Source organism: Cyprinus carpio, unplaced genomic scaffold (genome assembly GCF_018340385.1).
Source record: "Cyprinus carpio isolate SPL01 unplaced genomic scaffold, ASM1834038v1 S000006547, whole genome shotgun sequence".
Classification (NCBI taxonomy): domain Eukaryota; kingdom Metazoa; phylum Chordata; class Actinopteri; order Cypriniformes; family Cyprinidae; genus Cyprinus; species Cyprinus carpio.
The window spans coordinates 145121-165333 of record NW_024879210.1 but is presented as its reverse complement, the minus strand read 5'-3'; the positions used below and the strand labels follow the sequence as shown (position 1 = coordinate 165333).

Here is a 20213-nt window from a genome sequence, read left to right as displayed (position 1 = left end):
AAGGGGAGGGGGGAATTTGTCATGCTCAGGGCCATCCACTTTAAGAGGCTTCTATAGAGGCGTTGAGCATGGTAGGCTCTTCATTTGTAGAGTAATTCTGATGAAGCCTCCGAGCCAGAGCTGTGCACAGTCTAAAATCCACATAGTGGTTAAATTGTGAACGCTAGACCTTTGCACACTTCTAAAAAATCCAATTTAAAGGGTCAGTGCACATGCAGACTCTGGTCACTGCTGGGAATATTGTAACGTAAGGGTTAAGCGTATTAGCTCGGTCCCTTTCTCTGAGTTGGTTGCTGACCCCTGGTACCTTGGGGTCCACTCACCAGTGGTGGTGTCTCCTACTAAACAAACTTGGAGCATCGCTTCCCCTCAGCATTGAAGGTTATGGTGAGCAGGGGTGCTCCTTGTGGACTTCCTCTCTGTACGGGGAGTCCGAAATATGTACGATCATGATCGAGATGGAGCCCTCCGATACCCAAGGAGCTCTGCTTAAAAACACAGTACTATTGCACTATGTAGGGCTCCTTTTTCTGTGAGCCGCGACTGACTGTTATTTAGCACTGTCGTGTGAGTAGTCAGGCGTGTTTAATGCTCGCGGCCTTGGACCATCTTAACAAGCTCACCATGCTAGGGTTGAGTTGTCGTAGGTGTCCTCTCATTGTAGGAGAGTCATTTTGCTGGAGCTCGCCTCCCCAGAGCGTGAACAGCACTAGGGCTAGTAGTCACTACCTGAGTGTTGCTCGTAGGAGTGTAGCCTGGGTTTCGGCAGTCTCGCCCGTACGACGTATTCGTTGGAATACTGAGACCTCCACTCTCTAGAGCTCCAGAACTTGCGGAGACGGTGAGTTAGTCTATGATATTGACGACGTGAGCCTTGCCGTTTAAAGCCTAGCGTTTCGCTGTAGGGATGCTGTTCCTAAAAGTCCTGACTGTGGGGAAAATGCGTTACCTAGGCACTCTTTTCACTCAGAGATGGACGGTTGTTGATATCCGTTCCCATAGCGACACTCTAGGAGGACGGCAGCGTGGCGTTCCCTTTTCGAAACAGGGAACGTCTCAGTGGTTACGATATGTAACCATGGTTCCCTGGAAGAATAGGGACCGAGACGCTGCGTCTTTGTGCTATGACTTCGGCTCATGCCAGTTCTCCTCAGACAAAAAGAGGGATATCGATGATTCTACAAGTTGCCCTTTATATCCGCAGTCGCTCATTAGCTTCGTCATAGGGCTTCGCCCTCTGCCGAATGTCAAGTTAATGGTCGTATTTTGGATCATTCATGCTTCAGACACCGGCAACGATGGAACAGCGTTCCCATAGCACCCTCTAGAGGAATGCAGCGTCTCGTTCCTTCTTTCTCAGGGAAACCATCGGCTTACATGCGTAAACAAGAGACGGTGTTTTACGGCTTACACGTTTCCCGGTTCATATCCCGATCTGCTGGCAACATGATCGGAAAAAATCGGAATTGGGTATGTTGAGCCATGCAGTGTAAATGGGGCCTAAGAGTCACATGAACGCGCGACTCACAGACCAGCGGCCAAAGGTAAGGACTTCATTAAATATATTAAATTTCCGGTTTGTTTTCACAAACCCTAACAGGATATGATTGTGAGAGTGTATGTTGTATTTGAACACTGATGGTGAAAGCATAAGCATGCTGATCACAAATTGACTTTTCTCCTGAAAAAATCATGAACTATTAATATGTAATGATATTGTGTTCCCTACTTTGAGTTTGATAATAAATGAAAACCTAGCATTGATGATTTTATTACTTTATGTTCTTATGTGACCAGTTTTATAGATTACTTTTGTTTTACTTTACACTTTTGGACACACCTTAAAGGTGCTGTATGTACGATTTGTGACTCTACTAAAGCCATAAAAATACAGATATTGCAGTATTTAAGAACCCACTAAGTTTAACAACTTGTTTTCTCTGAAAAAAAAAAAAAAAAAAAAAACGGTGCTACAGTCAGTATTCCCCTTTGAAAATGTGCTTCTTCGCCAAAATGTCAGATCTTTGTTTTGTTTTGTGAAACTCCGCCCACTGCCAGTTTACCCAATTGCATTTCGACACCCTGGGTGCCAGTTGGTTTTTTGGGGGTGTAAAACCATATGACTGTATAAAAACATGGACGGCAGTGTCCGTGACGTCACCCCCTAGACTCCTTTTTATTATTTATTTATTATTTATTTTTGTTGTTGCAAAAAAAACAAATAACAATAAGGCAATACAAGAGCGTAGAACGATTCACCAAGAACAGAGCACCAAACCAAAAGAAGAAGAAGAAGAAAACGATTAATAATAAAATAATAATATATAATAAATAATAAATAATAATAAAGAATAATAAAATAATAAAACATGAACGAGAGGAAAATAAAGAAAATCGAATAATTACACAATATACGGGTCTTCTAATAGTTTAAAATGTCTGCAATAAACCAAACACCGATCTTCTTTCCAGTTTTACATTTTAACAGTCTTACAGACATTACAGTACATCCAAAAAACTTTCCTTTGTTTTTTGGAAAAAACAGAAGACAACAAGGGCTTTGTTATAATGCGAATATTATTCAGAACCAAACTTGAGTATGTTACATCTCCATTTATTAAACCAAAAATTATATCATTTTGGAAAAATTGAGAAGACAGCTTGATTGATAACTTTAAGGCCACTCGAATGTATCAGACCAAAAAGGCGCTATCTGTCAAAGAATAACTGTACAAGCGTTTTCAATATCAACATCACAAAAGGTACAATATTGGATCAATATTAGAAATACTAAGTCTAGAGAAACTCTAAAGAGGGGTAGATATCATTAAAAATTTTGAAAGTGTTACTTCCTTGGCTTTGGGGGTCATGGGAAAGAAAGATACGTACACATTAAATTGGTTCTTAATTTAAAAATAGATCTCTTGGGAAAAGGATATTAAACATGATTTGACTACCTGACTTTGGAAATTTATCTTGGGGTCACTGAAGTCCTATTAATTTATTTGGCAGGCAGTTACCTAAATACATATTGGACCATTATTATCAAAGAAGGTAAATGGAAGAGCTTTCAGTTCATTGGGCACTGTTATTATAACCACACAGTACAAAGGCCTTTGGAATACAGTTCAATTACCCATTATAATTGCTTTTGTAATCACAATGGATATTATATTTTTCACAAAATGTACTGTGATCCATAAAATTAACCATCTTTTCCCTAGGCAGGTGCAACAAACAGGACCAAGGACCACCTCTACTTCCGCCAATCTCTGATATAAGAAGTGAGGTTTTGTTCCTAAATCAAAATGTACCTATTCATTCCAAAATTGTGGTTACTTATGTGCGGCGAACGGGAAAAATCCTATATTTATAATCAACTTCCATACATAAAAGAACCTGCTCTGTGATATTCTGTATTTACTTTGAGAGGAAGTTTTGACTATTGAAAAAAATTCACAGTATGCAAATAAGGCATTTCTATTTCCACTATTAACACTTCCAGAATAGATATTTCGGACGGGCGCAGAAGAACCAGAAACTGTCCTTTATCTATTAGAAAATTTTTTTGAGCCAGTTAACTATTGAAAGTTCCCATTCCACACCAAGTCAAAGGTTCTATGGCCCTGCAAACCCCCTTCTTTGTAATCCTTTCACTAGCTGTCCCCTCTTTCAACCTTATGAGCTTTCCTCTTCCAAATGTAATTAAAATTCATCTGATTAATTGACCTTAATTTTCTATTAGAAATGCGGACAGGGACCTCCCTGACCCAGGGTAAACCCATCATCTAGACCAGACATTTCCACTTTTTCAATAAAATGCTTCCAAATTATAGAAATATCTCCTCTGCAATCCATCTGTCCAATATGGGCCTTACATTCATTCCAATTTATATTTAGATATATTAAGTGATTTCAATTATTCTTTATCTGTGGTAATTAGAATTACCAAGATATTTTGATCCTAGATTTAACTGGTTTACATTGCAAACTTTGTGTTAATCTGAGATTCTTTCAAATGTCCATTATTCTCACAGTTTAACTTAGGGATTAAGGACCATAAGCCTGATGCGCCATTAGAAAAAATTAAATTAATAAGTTGGAGAAGGTTTGGAACCTGCCCTGATAAGTATTCTTTAGAATCAATAAGACTGGTGTCTATCATGTCCAATTTATGATACCGTTTGGTCCTAGAAATGTATAACATTCTTGACAAGCAGGCTCTCCAAAATTAAGAAGATTGGCATTAAATTTCCCAGTATACCTTTATTACGGGGGGGGGGGGGACGCCGGTGCAGTCAGAGTCGAAATTTAACACCAATAATCACATTGACTCAGAAATTGGTGCGGAGGATATAAAACAATCTTAAAATAATGTTCCTTAATGTGGAATGAGATAATCCAGACTTAGTCCAAATCTTGATTTGCTTGTCCAAGCTGGTTTAAACCAGAATACTGACATAAAATTGTGATACAAAATCTCTCCATCGGGTCAAATCAGGCAAAAAGAACTACAAAATGACATAAAATACGGCTTTCTGTAGTGATGACTATTAAATTTAGCTGGAAAACGGTTCCAGCCCACAACTCATCCTCACCATGTTCCATATCCCCTCATAATATCAATATTGTCTGTGGAATTTTATGCCAATGTTTAGGCCAATTATAAACTTCCGACATTCTGATTAGTAGTGCCTGTTTTGTTGTATTAATTTCTGTTCCCTATTATCATCTAAAATTGTACTCAACGGGAAAGCACACAAATGAGCCAGTGATCTCATTTATGCTCACTGGCTTAGTTATGAGTACTTTGCAGCGGAATTATGAAACAAAATGGCAACTCCCGCCTGAAACTGATATTCAATTAGTTCCATTGACCGATAATACAATTTTGCCACCCTATACCTGATTGTATCAAAATTTGCTCATCAATCCAAAACCACTCGATGTGAGTTCTTTAGCAACATATAACAGTGTGCATTTTTACCTTTACAGCCAATTAACGAAAAGAGCTTTGCGTTTCATGTTATCTCGTAGGACCCTAACATTAGAAGGAAGAAAAAAACAGAAATCCAATTTTACAAAGAGACACATCTTGAACACGAACAAAGTAAATAAGGAACGAATTACCTTTGCTGTGAAAGAAGTGCTTGGCGTCCCTTAAAGTGTATAGTTCGCCAAATATTAAATTGATGTCATCAAAAGACTCACCCTCATGTCGTTCCAAAAAGCCGTAAGACCTCGGTTAATCTTCGAACACACGTTCAGATTATTTTAGATTTAGTACGAGAGTATTTCTGTCCTCCATTGAAAAGTATGTACGGTATACTCCCATCCCAAAAGTGTAATTAAAAACATTATCAAGTAGTCCATGGACATCAGAGGGTACGTTCGGATTTGTGAAGCATCGGAAAACATTTTGGTCAAAAAATACAACACTTACGACTTAATTCAGCATTTTTTCTCTTCCGGGTCTTTGTGAAGCGCGGTCACAACACGGCCAGTAAAGGCCGCTGACGTACGACGCTGCTGAAATGTTATCTTTGTTATTGGCCACACCAAGACAACAAGTCAGCCAGCTGTCGTAGTCAAACAGCACAGCAAATCACGTTCACAACAGACCCAGAAGAGAAAACAATCCTGAGGAGGGGCCGGGTGAAAAAAACCCTCTCTAATATTTTGAATTTGGACTGTAATACCTAGTTCAACCACTCAGTGTCAATCCTACATACAGCACCTTTAAGTCAGTATCATTAAAACTAATTACAACCCAATGCTTCGCTTTAACCAATGGCTACTTTTCACACCCTTCATTTTTGGCCTTTTGTCGGCTCCATCAGGAGGGATATTTCCCAGGTCGTTTTGCATAAGGTAAGAATGAATTTAATGCAAATTGTTACCTGTAGACAGGTGCTGCATACCTTTCTCTCATTTTTTACTTTGTTTTTTTAAATCTAGGTTCAGAGGATTTTGCCTTGTGTTGGTGGTTTGACTCATGCAATATGGATGATGGTATGGTGCCATTTGTTTTGGCAATTGGTGGATGGAGGGATGATTTTCACTTTCAAGACAGTGTTTATTGTAAAATGACTGGAATAATTGGCTGAAACAAGTGTCCAAAGTGAAAGAACTCTGCGAGGTTGGGGGTTTCATGAGATCAGCGGCAGCTACCAGTCTCTACTCCAGTGAGCCCTAACATTTTTTTCAAACTCACGGCCCACACAACCAAACACATCTGTTTTCCAGGGCCCAGTGCAAAAAAATTAACTGGACCCCACTATTGCTGGGTTAATACACTTAGTAAATTCCGAAGCTAGATTGTAAACTGTATTATTGAAATGAACTATAGGTCGTGAGATTAAAAACAAAAAACAAAAAAACATTTCTCGCTTTCTTTGATCCAATTTTGCGATTTCGATTTTTAAACACAATTTTGACACACAGATATGCTTTTACAGCTTCCAAATGCATTCAGGATGAAATTTGAAACATATTTCCCAAAGAAAACCAATTGAGCTTTTATCAAAGGGTTGTAACGCCTCTTGAACTAATCACTATGCAAAGGTTGTTGTGACAAATTTATAGGACTAATGGCAAAAAAATATAAATAAATAAATCTTGTGTCCAGGGTCTTTTTTTCTTTTTTTGCCATACATGTTACCCAGCGCCTCATTAATTGTAGCGGGTGCCCTTGTGGTGTTGAAATCGATTTGTTATACATTATACAGGGTTCACACGTATAGGCCTACCCGCCACAAAGCAGTGTGTATAGAGTATGTGTAGTAGTTGCAGTAGAACCAGCAGCGAGAGCACATTAATGCAAGCTAAAAGAATATAAAATTAATGCGGCGAGCACGCATCTCTCTGTTCGCGACGCCAGATTTTGTTTGCTCTGTCACAAAAACCAGATCGTGCTTTGCTTAGACAGACGCTGCTTTTCTACTCTGGAGGAGAGTAAAAAAGACTTAAAAACGGGTCTCCTCACGTCAAACTGCATCCCGTGCACTCACAACTCTCTCTGTGCCTGCCATGAGCCAGATATTACCATTTTCGCACGTTTTTATTTCTTCGCCTTTTACCGCGGCAGTGTGAATGCTTGAATCCGTTAACATGGCCATCGGAAAAAAGGCGCCTCACAAGATACAGTGTGTGAACCTGGAGTTACGTAGGCATATTCCCAGTCTACTATGTTCTCGCCAGGCGCCGCATTCTTCGATTAGATCGGATAGCATTCCTGCTGGAGGCCAGGGCCGCGGAAAATCGTGCTATTAAAGCCGATTTTAGAAATTGCTCACGCCAAATCGCGGATTTTATGATCTATTTCTATCGCACAGTTCTAGAAATGAACTGGCAACGAACAGAAAAATAACTCTGGCTTATTTAACTCATATATATGAAATGATGTTGCCATAAGTCATGACTTAGACATTTTTTACATATATTAATAATACATTATTATTTATTTTAATATAATTGGCGGCTCACCTGTAAGCATTCATTGCGACCCACATTAGCCACAGGTTGAAAACCACTGCCCAAAGGATTTGACCGAAGCTAGAAGAATCTGTAGGTTGCATCGACGATGCATTTTGTCATGCGAACTGCCAGGGCCACAGGATTAGCGGGGAATACATCAAATTGTTTTCAACGGAATGAAGACATTAGCCGTGAAGTCTACTGGACAAGCTACGCAAATGATTCTGTTCATATTCGAGATTAATTCAGATTCATTATGGTAACACGATATTATGAAGCTTGTCAGTGAACCACGGCTCTGTGTATGAACTCCCGCATTTGGAAACAGGTGACGGATATTTACCGCTAATCAATGGAACCAGCTTATCTCGATGAGACACGCATGACAAATGTATGCGATTAATCATGCAGCTCCCAAAACAAAAAGGATTCTTCAATGTAAGATGCCAGACGTAAGCATGATAATTTAAATTAAGAGGGTTTTTTTTTTTTTTAATTGTTTTTTATTTCAGTCAGGACCACTTGAGTCAAAAATACCATAGACAATTCTTTTAGTCAATTTTCAGGCTCTTATTTGCATGGTTGTTTAAGTTATACATTTGATCTGTATGGCTCTGTCTCCTGAGTTACCCATCCCTTTCATGAGCTCCACGTGAAAGCTAGTCAGGGGAACAGCAAAGCAGCTTCTGGGGACAATCTCCCATTTAAACCGGGAAAGCAGCAAATAAATTCCCCCATTGAGAACAGAGCAATGCATCAATGAAAACAGAATGTCACTGATTAAGCTAAACGAAAGTTAAGGGAGACAGTAGAGGTGGGTTGCAAGCAGTGCAGGAAGCAGCCAAGCAGCAGACTTCACCAGGAAATTTGCATTTAAATAGGCTTCCTTTGAAAGCGTAACCAAATTGAGTAAGCGCAGAATAACCAGGATCAGCTGTTAGGTCTGCATAGCTGATAGCGGAGCTTGACTAATGCGAGTCTGCCTGAACTGACGCTGAATGCTATATTTACTTATTTTGAAAGAGAAGTTTTTGTGAATGTTGTTTTTTAATGTTTTTTAGCAGGAAAGCTTCACATTCCCTACGGCATTTATTTGTAATCTATCCATGTTTTGTGCAAAGGCTCACCTGTCCCTGACGCCCTTTTAGGCTACAGCGATTTTGTTCTGTTGTGGGAGTAAGCTAATCGGTTGAGGCACGTGAGGGATGCTGGGCTGCGATCCAACCAGTGAGCCTGCCTCTCTGGGAATGAGGCCTAAGCATTGGAGACCGGAAAGATGGTTCTGAAACAAAACCCATTTAGAGTCTCAGGTGTGCATGTTTGGTAAGTCAGAGAGTCCATGGGTCCTTTAATCCTAAAAATTCAGTTTGATCAAAATTTAGAATATATATAAAGTCTTAGGTATGCTTAAATATGAGAAGGAGAAAAGCCTTACTTATCTTTTTAAGAGGTCTTAACTTTGGGGGCGAGGAAAAAAAAAAAATGCAAAATGGCTTAATATGATTGCCAAAGGGATGTTCACCCATAAATTAAAAATGGTTATTTAATTACCTGCATTTTATCTGAATATAAGTGAGTATTCTTTTCTGTTGAACACAAAGAAGATATGTTAGCATCGTTAGTAACTCCAACAGCTGATGGTAACCATTTACCTGCGTAGGGAAAAAAAAAAATACTATGGAAGTCAATGCTACCGGGCCAGCGTCTGGTTACCAACAGTCTTAACATAACTTCAGCCCAATAGAAGAAAGAAACTCATACAGATTTGGCACATTTGTATATTGAGTATATACTCCATATAGAGTTTGTAGCGATATATTGATATATAACTTATAAAGAATATAGAATGTGAGCTATTTAAATCATTATACAGTAGTTTGATATTACAAGCACATCTGAAAAATAGAGGGGGACAGTGAGCTGTGTGTGGAAAGTGCATAATCCAATTTGTCCCAAACATGGAAACATGCTTTTATATTAAGTGTTTCCAAAATAATATGTAAGTATTGTGTGTATTGAAAAATACAGACTGTAAAATGCAATGCTGTGTTCCCAAATGCATTAGCAACTAACAGCACATGCTGAGATGCAATTCTCTGCATTCACCGTGAGCTCAGATGTGGAAGACACCGACTCATGAGCCGAATTGCGTGAGCAAAGTCTGCACTTCACATTGAGTCAATGCTTGAATAACTTCCTGTTTGTTTTTCATACTTTAGATGCCTTACAACAAGAACAACGTGAAAGCTGAGAAAGAGGGAGTCCCTAGAGATCACCTCGGCTGTGACAGTGCAAAAATGGCTTTGTAGCTATACCTCTCTGAACAGCTGGGGGGCATTGCCTCTGTGGTGGAAAGCCCCTGGAGTTCATCAGACTATCCTCGCTTAATGAGGACTAAGGACATCCTTTTTGAATCAGAAAAGTAGCTTCAAGTCCAGAACAGCAAAACTCTGATAATGTGTCAGTCTATTGTACTTTCAAATACTTCTGCTCTTGTTGAGTTTCCATTTGCATTACTTCCATTTTACAGATGCAGTTTGTGTTTGTTATATGTGACCCTGGACCACAAACCAGTCTTAAGTGTAAATTTTTTTCGATTTTATACATCAGCTTTCCATTGATGTATGGTTTATTAGGATCTGACAATGCTTGGCCGAGATACAAATTTGAAAAAATCTGAATCTGAGGGTGCAAAAAAAAAAACAAAAAATACTGGAGAAAATTGCCTTTTAGGTTGTCCAAATGAATTCTTTTAGCAATGCATACAATCAATCAAATAATTAAGTTTAAATATATTTACTGTAGGAAATTACAAAATATCTTTCATGGAAAATGTACTTTACTTAATATCCCAATGATTTTTGGCATAAAAGAAAAATCAATAATTTTGACCCATACAATGGATTTTTGGGCTATTAAGCTACAAATATACCCCAGCGACTTAAGACAGGTTTTTTTGGTCCTGGGTCACATATATATATCATCAGTTTTTATGGATCTTCTCCTGGCATTTGGTTAAATTGTGAATTCACTATTCTACGTAAGTCACTTTGTCATCCATTTTATCATATTATGTACCTATGTTGTATTTAAGATCTGTCTCCCAGTTTCAGAGACAAGGCTTAAGCTCTAGTCCCAGACTAAATGCATGTTTGAGCTGTCTTAACTGAAATTAACTGTTCTTGACAGATCTTAAAATATGTCAGTGTCATTGTTTTGTCTCAGTAATGTGTTTTTCCTAATGCGTTTAGTTTTTCAGTCAAGCCGATGTAAGCCTATATGAGCGGCTGTGAATCCAACGATGTATGAAGTATTTGATATACTCCATATTCTGACAGAAATTAATCTACCAATAAGTTTAAATAGTTTTTTTTTTCTTAAAGTGTGCATCATCTTTTTGAGTCAAATCCTTGCATATAATTTGTTAATTAGAATAATGAGATATTTGGGCCATTACCAAGCAACTTCTATATAAACGTAATTATTCTTTGCAATGCAGAGGAAACACAGAAGCTGCATCTGAAGTGGCATTTAGATGTCACACTGTTTAATGCAGCTCAGACGGACATGGGATGCTTTAACCTGCAATTATAAATGCATAGATAAATATTTTAAAAATAAACCATTGAATACTGAAGTTTGAAATTATAAAAAAAAAAAAAAAATGAAAAGATACTTTAAATGTAAAATTTAAACCACCAGTAGGTGGGAATAAGTCACTGTTAATAAGTGAGTCATTGCGATTGAACCAAATCAATGGTTGATTCATTCAGGAATAAAGCACCATCATGTTGCTCAGAGACATAGAACAGTGCTGTGGCTTTGTTTGGAATTTATTCATAATTTTATTATTATGTTGTACAAATATAGCAAAAACAAACACTTATTTGTGAATTTAATTAATGTTTGTGAAAATTTAAGTTTTATTTGTGGAACTCATTCAGTTAATTTGTCAATATGTTTATTTTTTTTGTTAATCACTTTTACATTTATTTGTGGATCATAATATATTTATTTGGAATGAAGCAACAATGCTATCTCCATAGAAAACTGTGGGGGTAAATAAGCAGCCACAGCTGCTCCTGTTAATTGAAGGTTGAATAAATTACATGCAGCTAACTTAAATTATAATTATACCATTATAACAATCCGATTGTAATAAAAAAATTAATATAATGTAATAAAAATGCATCCATATACAAAATACATATTATTGTGGAAAAATAAAAGTATGTTTCTTTACCTTTTCATTCTATTTTTTATAATTCTTTTTTTTTTTAGAGTTTTAATTAAATTCTCTCTCTCTCTCTCTTCAGTTGTTGGCTATTGTACTGTATGCATTTTCAGAGGTGATGGAAAGCAAATCATTTGGTGCTCTTTGTAACATACTGTGGGATATTTTGTGGGGTTCCCAATTACAGTGTCCCTTATGTTTGCTCTCAACATAGCATTCTTGGAAAGAAAATGAAAATGACTTGTGTAAGGACTTGAAATCAGCAGTGTATTAAAAGTTGAATCGCAAACAATATATATATATTAAAAAACAAACCAAAAATTAATAAATTAATGAAGTTCCACAGTCTCTATTGAAATTCCTGTTTAAATATTGGTGCCCCTTTAATGAAACCTGACCCGAGCATGCAGTGACGTCTCCCTGCAATGGACCTTTAGCACAATATCCTTCATGCAAATGTAGTCCTGTATTGTAACCAAATGTGAGCTGCTTTGTGTCAATTAAAGACGTTAGAAATAACGAAAAATGGACAATATTAATACAGTAAACCAGATAAACTGGCACTCAAAACCGGAGAAAAATGATGATGATCAGTCAACATCAAGTTCAAAGGTTGTTTGTGAAGGATGTCGAAAAAAGTCCCGGAGTTTGTTACCGGTGAATTATAAAGAAGAAATTGTAGAGCTGCTAAAACTGGCTGGACCAGTGGTAAGTGTATAGATTTTAGAGGCCCTTTTTACGTTGCTTGTTGCCAATTAACTAACCATATATCGAGATGATTTTAATTCAATGTTGATTGAAAAACGTTTTGTAAAGTTCAAAATTTAAGTTTCCTTTTCATTTTCATTTTGTGCATGGATCCGGGTAACTTTTGAGGTCTGGTAGAAAATATGACAGGCTACATAGGCTATAGGCTCATATGGATTAATCATTAAAACATCTATTGCTATGACGATTGTTCCACTACGTCTATTAAACGTTTGAAATCAAAATCACATCGGAATATTTAAACCTGCTTTTTCTGGTATTTGGAATATTTAAATCTGCTGATCCAGAGAGAGCGGCGCTCATTGTGCAGGCTTTATGCCTTAAACAGCTTCACAAACAGTCTACACAGTAGGCTACATTTCTGTGTTGCAAACATTAAATAATAACGAAAGTATTAGGATAAAAGTTTACAGTCCGGATATAGACTCTGAGAAATGAGAAACTGACCTTTGGAACTTGTGTATGCTTCAAATATAGATTGTATGTTACATTATACCAGTAGGTAGTGACCAGTGACTGTTAAAATGCATGTGATGATGTCTAATTCATTCAAGCAAGAGATTCGTCCGAAAACGAAACGAAAATTTATTTCAAATATTTTTTTTTTATTTTTTATTTTTATTTTTTACATATATATTTTTTTTTTTAATGGGCTCATTTATAACATTTTAGACTTATATATAACATTAAATAAATCATTTTTAAGAAGCCTAAGTGAATATTAGCTTACATGTAATTTTGTTTTGTCTAATGTTTTGTTTTTCAGAATCGTGGGAGAACCGATCTCTATTCAAAAATCAATTATCCAGAGTTCAAACAAGACTCAGTAATACTTGCATCTAGCCTATTATACGGTTTGGATATTAAAATGTAGACAAGATGTAAAATTCCGATTGACAGACTTTACGTAGTGAAGGATTTGGTACATTCATATTTTCATATCATTCTGATTGTCCTCAATAGAGGGAAATTTGTTTCCACAGTCGTACCAAAAAGTAACACTTCAACACTCATAACATACAAGTACAAACACCGATTTGTACACATGAGTAGATTAGAATTTCTGTAAATACAGCGATGCGTATGGCTGAACTACAAAGCGTCCCTAGTCGTGATTTTTATGCATGCAGTTGTCTATATCTGCGGAAAACCCTGAGGGAAGAAGAATTGAAACATGAGTAAGAGGTGTGCTGTGGTTTTGTATGATGGTATTTGCTCTGCGAATGGTAGCAGCGTCAATGAGAGCCGGCAAGTTGGGTTGTGGGAAGACCATTATTTTGAAGATGTCTTAGTGATTTAAGAAGCTGTTCATATTATAGAGGAAGTATAGTGAAATAACAGGGTGGCACAGTACAGGAAGGCGGGTTCAATGATGTTGCTCGGTACAAAAGAAGAAGAAGATGTGGTTTGACTGAAAGAGATCTGAGTTTGGGCGTATGACAGATAGTCTCTTGGCAGCGGCATGTGAATGTCTATGGTGTGATGGTAAAACTCAATTTATCGTCCAAACTAATGCCAAGGTACCCTAAAGAGTTCACAATGTCCACTGACTGGCCCTGAGGGAAATATGGCAGCTGAGCAGTGGAGGAATTTTTGGCGCGGATTCCAGGATAAGTTCTTTGTTTTAATAATGTTAAGAAGGAGATGACATCTGTACACATTGAGTGCAAATGGCAAACTGATTGATGATATGCTGTGACTGATTCCGGACCAGTAAGTAGGGCGAGTATCGCTTAGTCATCCACAGTATTTGGAACTGTACTTTATACGTCAGCCGAACTACAGCCGTTGTCAGTATTAATAAATGTGTAAAGGAAGGACTGAGGACGCAGGACTTGAGGGGCTCCGTGTTGGACAGTATGGTGGAGGATTTATAAAGCATTATTATACCTTCTCATCCAGTGAAGTTGCAAACTCAAAAAGATCCGCCCTCTGTCTGGGGGGGGCGGATGCGACTGCGAGTATTGGCCGAGAGAGTGGATCAAATGAATCTGTTGTGCAGAGACAGGGAAGTTTGAATTGATACTCTATAACATGCATTGTATTAGTTGCAAATGATAATATCCTCTAAAAAGATTGATTTTTGCGATCGTCATGAGCAATTGAACCATTGGCTGTGAACATTCTGTCAGGTGTGAACTTGAACACGCCAGGTTTTTTGTATGCAATTGACTTTGTCCCGAGGGATGACGGAGAAGCCAACCACCTTGATCGTTGGGATCCATGGAGTCATTAATTGCTACTGCCGTTTACGACATAACGAGGGGCAGACCTTGAATGACATTGTTCTCCCCTTTCTTCTAAATTCCAGATTGGGATTGATAGACCAACCAAAATTTTTTTTTTGGTAATTCTTTTTTAATTTTTTTGTTTGTTTGTTTTTGTTGTTGTTGTTGTTTTGTTTGTTTTTTAACCAAAAGTCAGAACTACCTTTCCCCACTAAAGGAAAATTTTTGGTCATCTGAAAGGACTGGACTGAGGAACTTAAAAAAAAGGGAGACACATTCAGTGGTTCTTGTGATAACAATTGTGTTATATTTGTTATTTCAATACAGTTCATGTGAAATGGTAATTGTGTGTTATTATCCATAACGTCCTGGTTGTGCCATTCATCCTATACCTAGAATTCAGTGACCCCAGAGTTGAGTATTGTGTAAACTACGAGAGCTCAGCCAGGAGATCTCTCTTTTATCTTCTGATGATATCTTTGAAGGATTCAGGTTTCCAAAATGACCTTTCTATTGAATCCCTGTAAATGGTACCAAACTTGAAGTTAACTGAACTGTGTATGCTGAAACTGTTGCAAGCAGTCTAAGGCAAGCAAAAATTAATCTTATTGATCAATACCTATGGATAATTTGTTTTGTGAGCGGTAAACATGGATATAGTAATTGAAGGAGGATTTAAAGTTTCTAATGTGAGTTCTTGTTAGTGGGTTATCAGGAGACTGCTGTGGATGAAGAAGTTGCAGAATTTTGCGGAAGTATGGGAAAATTTCCAAGAACTGTAAAAAATAACAGATGGTCAAGTCTGAGTACTCACGGACAGATAATAATTGAATTTGAACATGGCTCTGCTATAGAGGCTCTGAGTTCTCTTGGCCTACCTTTCACAGACCATGTCTTGGCGATCCTACTGGGATCCATCACATACAGAACCTTGCAAGTCTGTATAGCAAAACCGTGGTACTACCACCACTAATGCTTATTTTCATCTATAGATCGTGATCCAATCTATTCATCTTATTTTCGTGAATGAGGACTATTTTGCTTGTAAACCACTCCAAAGACAAAGGAAAATTTGAAATCGCATCATATGACCCCCTTCAAGAAAAACACAACCAGACAAAGCTGCTCCCCCTTGTAAAAATATGCACAACGAGACCAATGGAATTGGTGTGCATGGATTTCCTTTCCTGGAACCAAACAGCAAGAACACAAAAGACATACTCTTCATTACCGATCATTTCACAAAAAATGCGGTAGCAGTTCCTACAAGAGATCAAAAAGCCACTACTGTTGCCAAGTGTTTTTGGGAGCAATTATGGTTGTATGGGGTGCATTATGGTTTTCCGGAACGGCTGCACAGCAACCAGGGAAGGGATTTTGAGTCTCACATCGTAAAAGAGTTGTGTGCCATCACAGGTTTTCGGAAAGTAAGAACCAACCCGTACCATCCCCAAGGAATCCCAGTAGAGCGATTTAATCACACTCTCCACAGCATGCTGGGCACTTTGCAGAACAAATAGAAGACTCATTGGTGTGACTATGTGAAGCCCTTAACACATGCGTACAATTGTACAAAAAATGATGTTACAGGGTTTTTCACCCTAACTATGAGCTCATGTTTGGTTGACAGCCAAAGGTTGCCTGTGGAAATCGTAGAATAATGTAAAATGATCAAATACTTAGTACTGGCTGTAATCAGTTTTGTCTCAAGAATAGAGGACATGACAAATCAAACATACAATATTTTAGCTTTAGTGACAGTGATGTTGACATATCACAGCCAAGTATGGTGACCCATACTCAGAATTACGTTCTCTGCATTTAACCCATCCAAAGTGCACACACACAGCAGTGAACACACACACACCGTGAACACACACCGGAGCAGTGGGCAGCCATTTATGCTGCGGCGTGGGGAGCAGTTGGGGGTCGTTGATTGCCTTGCTCAAGGGCACCTCAGTCGGTGGTATTGCCGGCCCGAGACTGAAGACCCACAACCTTAGTGTTAGGAGTCAAACTCTAACCATTAGGCCACGTCTTCCCCAGAACAACGGCTCACACTTGAGCCTTGAGTATTAAAGGGTAGTTCACCCAAAAATTAAAATTACCCCATGATTTTGCTCACCCTCAAGCCATGCTAGGTGTATATGACATTCTTCTTTCAGACGAAAACATTCGGTTATATTAAATCAATCCACTGGAACCACTCTCTCGTGAATGCGCCCAAATGGCAGTTAGCGGAAGCTAGAGATATTTTTCTTACACAAATGCATTACTTTGCTTCAGAGGGCCATTATTAACCCCCCGGAAGCGTGTGTGGACTTCTTTTATAATGGATGGGTGCAATTTTTTGGACTTCAAATTTTGGGCTACCATCCACTCACATTATAAAGCTTGGAAGAGCCAAATTATTATTTAATATAACTTTGATTGTATTTGTCTGAAAGAATAATGTCATATACACCTAGGATGGCTTGAGGATGCGTAAATCATGGGATACTTTTCATTTTTGGGTGAATATCCTTTGAACACTGGAAAAAAAAAAAAAAAGTGACAATGTCTTGTGGTTGTTATCAGCAGATCCCCAAAACGGTTCTCTCTTTGTGCAGTTCATATCTCAGCTGATGATCTTTCTGATCAGTTTTATCAGCACTGTGTTCAGCTTCTGTGGACACTTGGGGAAAAACTGAACTGGCCGGTGTGGCTTCTGGCTATTGCTGTGAGTTCACAATTACTTCATTATCTTGGAATTAATTAAAATGCTCATTACATTTGTAAATACATCCTTTTCGCTCACAGGTCATTAATGTGACTGGGCATCTCCATCGGCTCTGGATTGGCATCTGCATGCGATACACTCATCTCCTCAGGTCTGATGGTGAATGTTCAGTAATGTGAGTGTCATTTCTTACTCAGAACAATCATTTGAATTGAGATTGTGTCCTCCAGACGCTTGGAAGCAATAATCTGGAAGCGGGTGGGCGTGATACTTCAGAGAGGGATCTCTCATCCTCCTGTTGGCCTGTTTCCCCTGCTGGGCGCTGCTTATCAACACTGAGGCCCATCCTGCTGGCTGTCCCGACCAGGGGGGAGTCCCAGTGTGGCCAGAAGTCTGACACTTTCAGCATTTACTGGATGTTATGCATTAAAAATAATGTTCCTGTTTAGCAAAAACGTACCTGAATCTGCTGATAAAAAACTAGTTGTCAGGATATTTTAATGGAAGCAAATTACACAAGTATTGTGAAATAAGTTGGTTTAAACATAATGTCGTATCATTTTGGGCATGTGACTTATCACATGGACCTACAGTTTGTGTCAGTGAAGCTTCTTTAACTGTGTGTGATTATTTTCTCTCTCTCTCAACAGTCTGTCACAACTCTATGTAAAAATATTCATGCCTGCTCTGCCTGTGAGTGACAAATTTGAAATGTTTTCACTATAACTATGAATAATTGATAAATTAAAAACTATTCCACTATACGTTCCACTATATGACTTTTTAAAAACTATTTTACAGGCTGGCCTTTGTGTATCAGCTGCAAGGACGGTATCTTCAAAATCAGGTAAGCCCAGACAATGTTTTCCATTGTTATTTTGCCTGAGCTTAGTGTTCATATGGTGCTTACCTTATACTGTCAACGTGGTAACCAGCAATTGTTACCTTGAAGAGATGATATTTTTACCCGATTTAATCAACAAAATATATAAAAGGCAGTGTTTAAGATATGAGTGATATTAGATATAGAAATAATATTGAGCTTTTTGACTTGAATACAAATTGGTAATTTTAATGGGTACCCATTTTTTTCTCAGTATGATGGTTCTGTTTTTCTTTGTTTGTTTAGGGCATTATTTGGGTCACAGGTCATCACAGGAGCAGCGGGAAACATCCTCAATGCTTTTAATAAACTACAGCTCCACTCATATCCGGCTTGATCTTGGTGTGCCGCAAGAAGCTGTCTAGATTCTGTTTATCCTGTTTTCCAGGGATCTTAGATTGTTTTCATTTATTTCTAAAGAACAAAAGGCTTAAAAAGTAATAATGAGGTCGCGAATAAGTTTTTTTTTTTTTTTTTTTCACAGAGGATCTGCTGCTGCAAACACTATTTCCAGTATTCCTTAGCTGTGTTTCTCTCTGGATACATCCGCTGGAAGGCTCTGCATAAAAGCACATGGGATGCAGGACTGTTTTATTTGGTTTTTCAAGAGAGTGTATGAGGTTTATGATATAAGACAACAAAGATTTGCTCTGTTTTATAGTGCAATATGACATTCAAAACTTAAAAAGAGTCAAGGGAATAAAAATTGATAGATGTATTTTCACCACTACATGCCTTTTTCACTATAAGCTGCTTTTGAAATGTTTAAATGTTATTATAGTTTTCTAATCTACTTTTTATAGTATTATTATTCCATAAATTACAATTCCTTTAAAATTGTTTTAACATTAAATAAATATTTCAAAGGTGATTATGTCACTTAGAGAAATATCAACAGTTTTATGTCTTATGGTGCAAATTACATTGTTTTCTTTTTTAATATTTTACCAGAAAAGTTGTTCACTATGTGACTTTTAAAATGAAGTGGTGGAGAGTTCTGTTTGCTTTGATAAGTCATGTCTCACCAGGTTAATTCTTTATAAAAATACTGCCTACATAGGTACCTTCCACAGTGTTGAAACAAGTTATATCTCTTTTTTTTGCTTGATCTTCATCCATTATTATTAAATAAATAAATCTGGTGTTCGATTTATTGTTAATTAGTCTGATATATTAAATGTGTTAAATGTATGTGCTTTTCCCCATGTATCCTAGGCTGGTCTCCTTGACTGTCTGCAGGAATGGGGTGCCTCTCATTCGCTTGGCTTTTCCCAGCATGCTCATGCTATGTGTGCAGTGGTGGACATTTGAGTATTTGCGGGATTCCTAGCAGGTTTGCGATATGTTATTGTTTTTTATGTAATTAAATTTGTTTGTCAGTGAATATATCTGTGATCTTGATGTATTTTTATTGTTGTAGGCCTCATCAGTGAGACTGAGCTTAGAGCCCAAATTGTTGTGTATCAGCTAGCCACTATTGCACATATGGTAGGTGTAAAAATGTTGTCTTAAAAAACAAAACTTTACTTTTCAGGGCTTCAGACACAACAACAGCACCAGTTTTTTTTACTGGCTATCAATGGGTCAAGATATAAGCATTACTCTCATATAAAAGATAAACTGAAATTAAAACCTGTTGACAGAACTGTGGAACAAAGAAGTGCCACATTTCTGTTATTCCACATTAACTATTTACATTACTTAAAGTATCATTTCTCATTAGCAAATATTATTTTGTTATCCTCTGCATGGGTGGATACATAGGTTGGTTACAGCAACCAGATCATACATTGTAACTAAATACACCAGCCTTTTATTTTGATTTTTTTCCTAAAACAACTGTAACATATATCAAATTGAACAAATTATCAAAGTATTAGATCCTGACAGCTGTAATCTTGCATA

At 37.6% G+C, this 20213-nt stretch overlaps 1 pseudogene; it reads left to right on the top strand.

The window, feature by feature from the left end:
* Positions 1–12125: 12125 nt before the first annotated feature.
* The window catches only part of LOC122143962, a 24693-nt pseudogene continuing 16605 nt past the window's right edge, over positions 12126–20213 (top strand).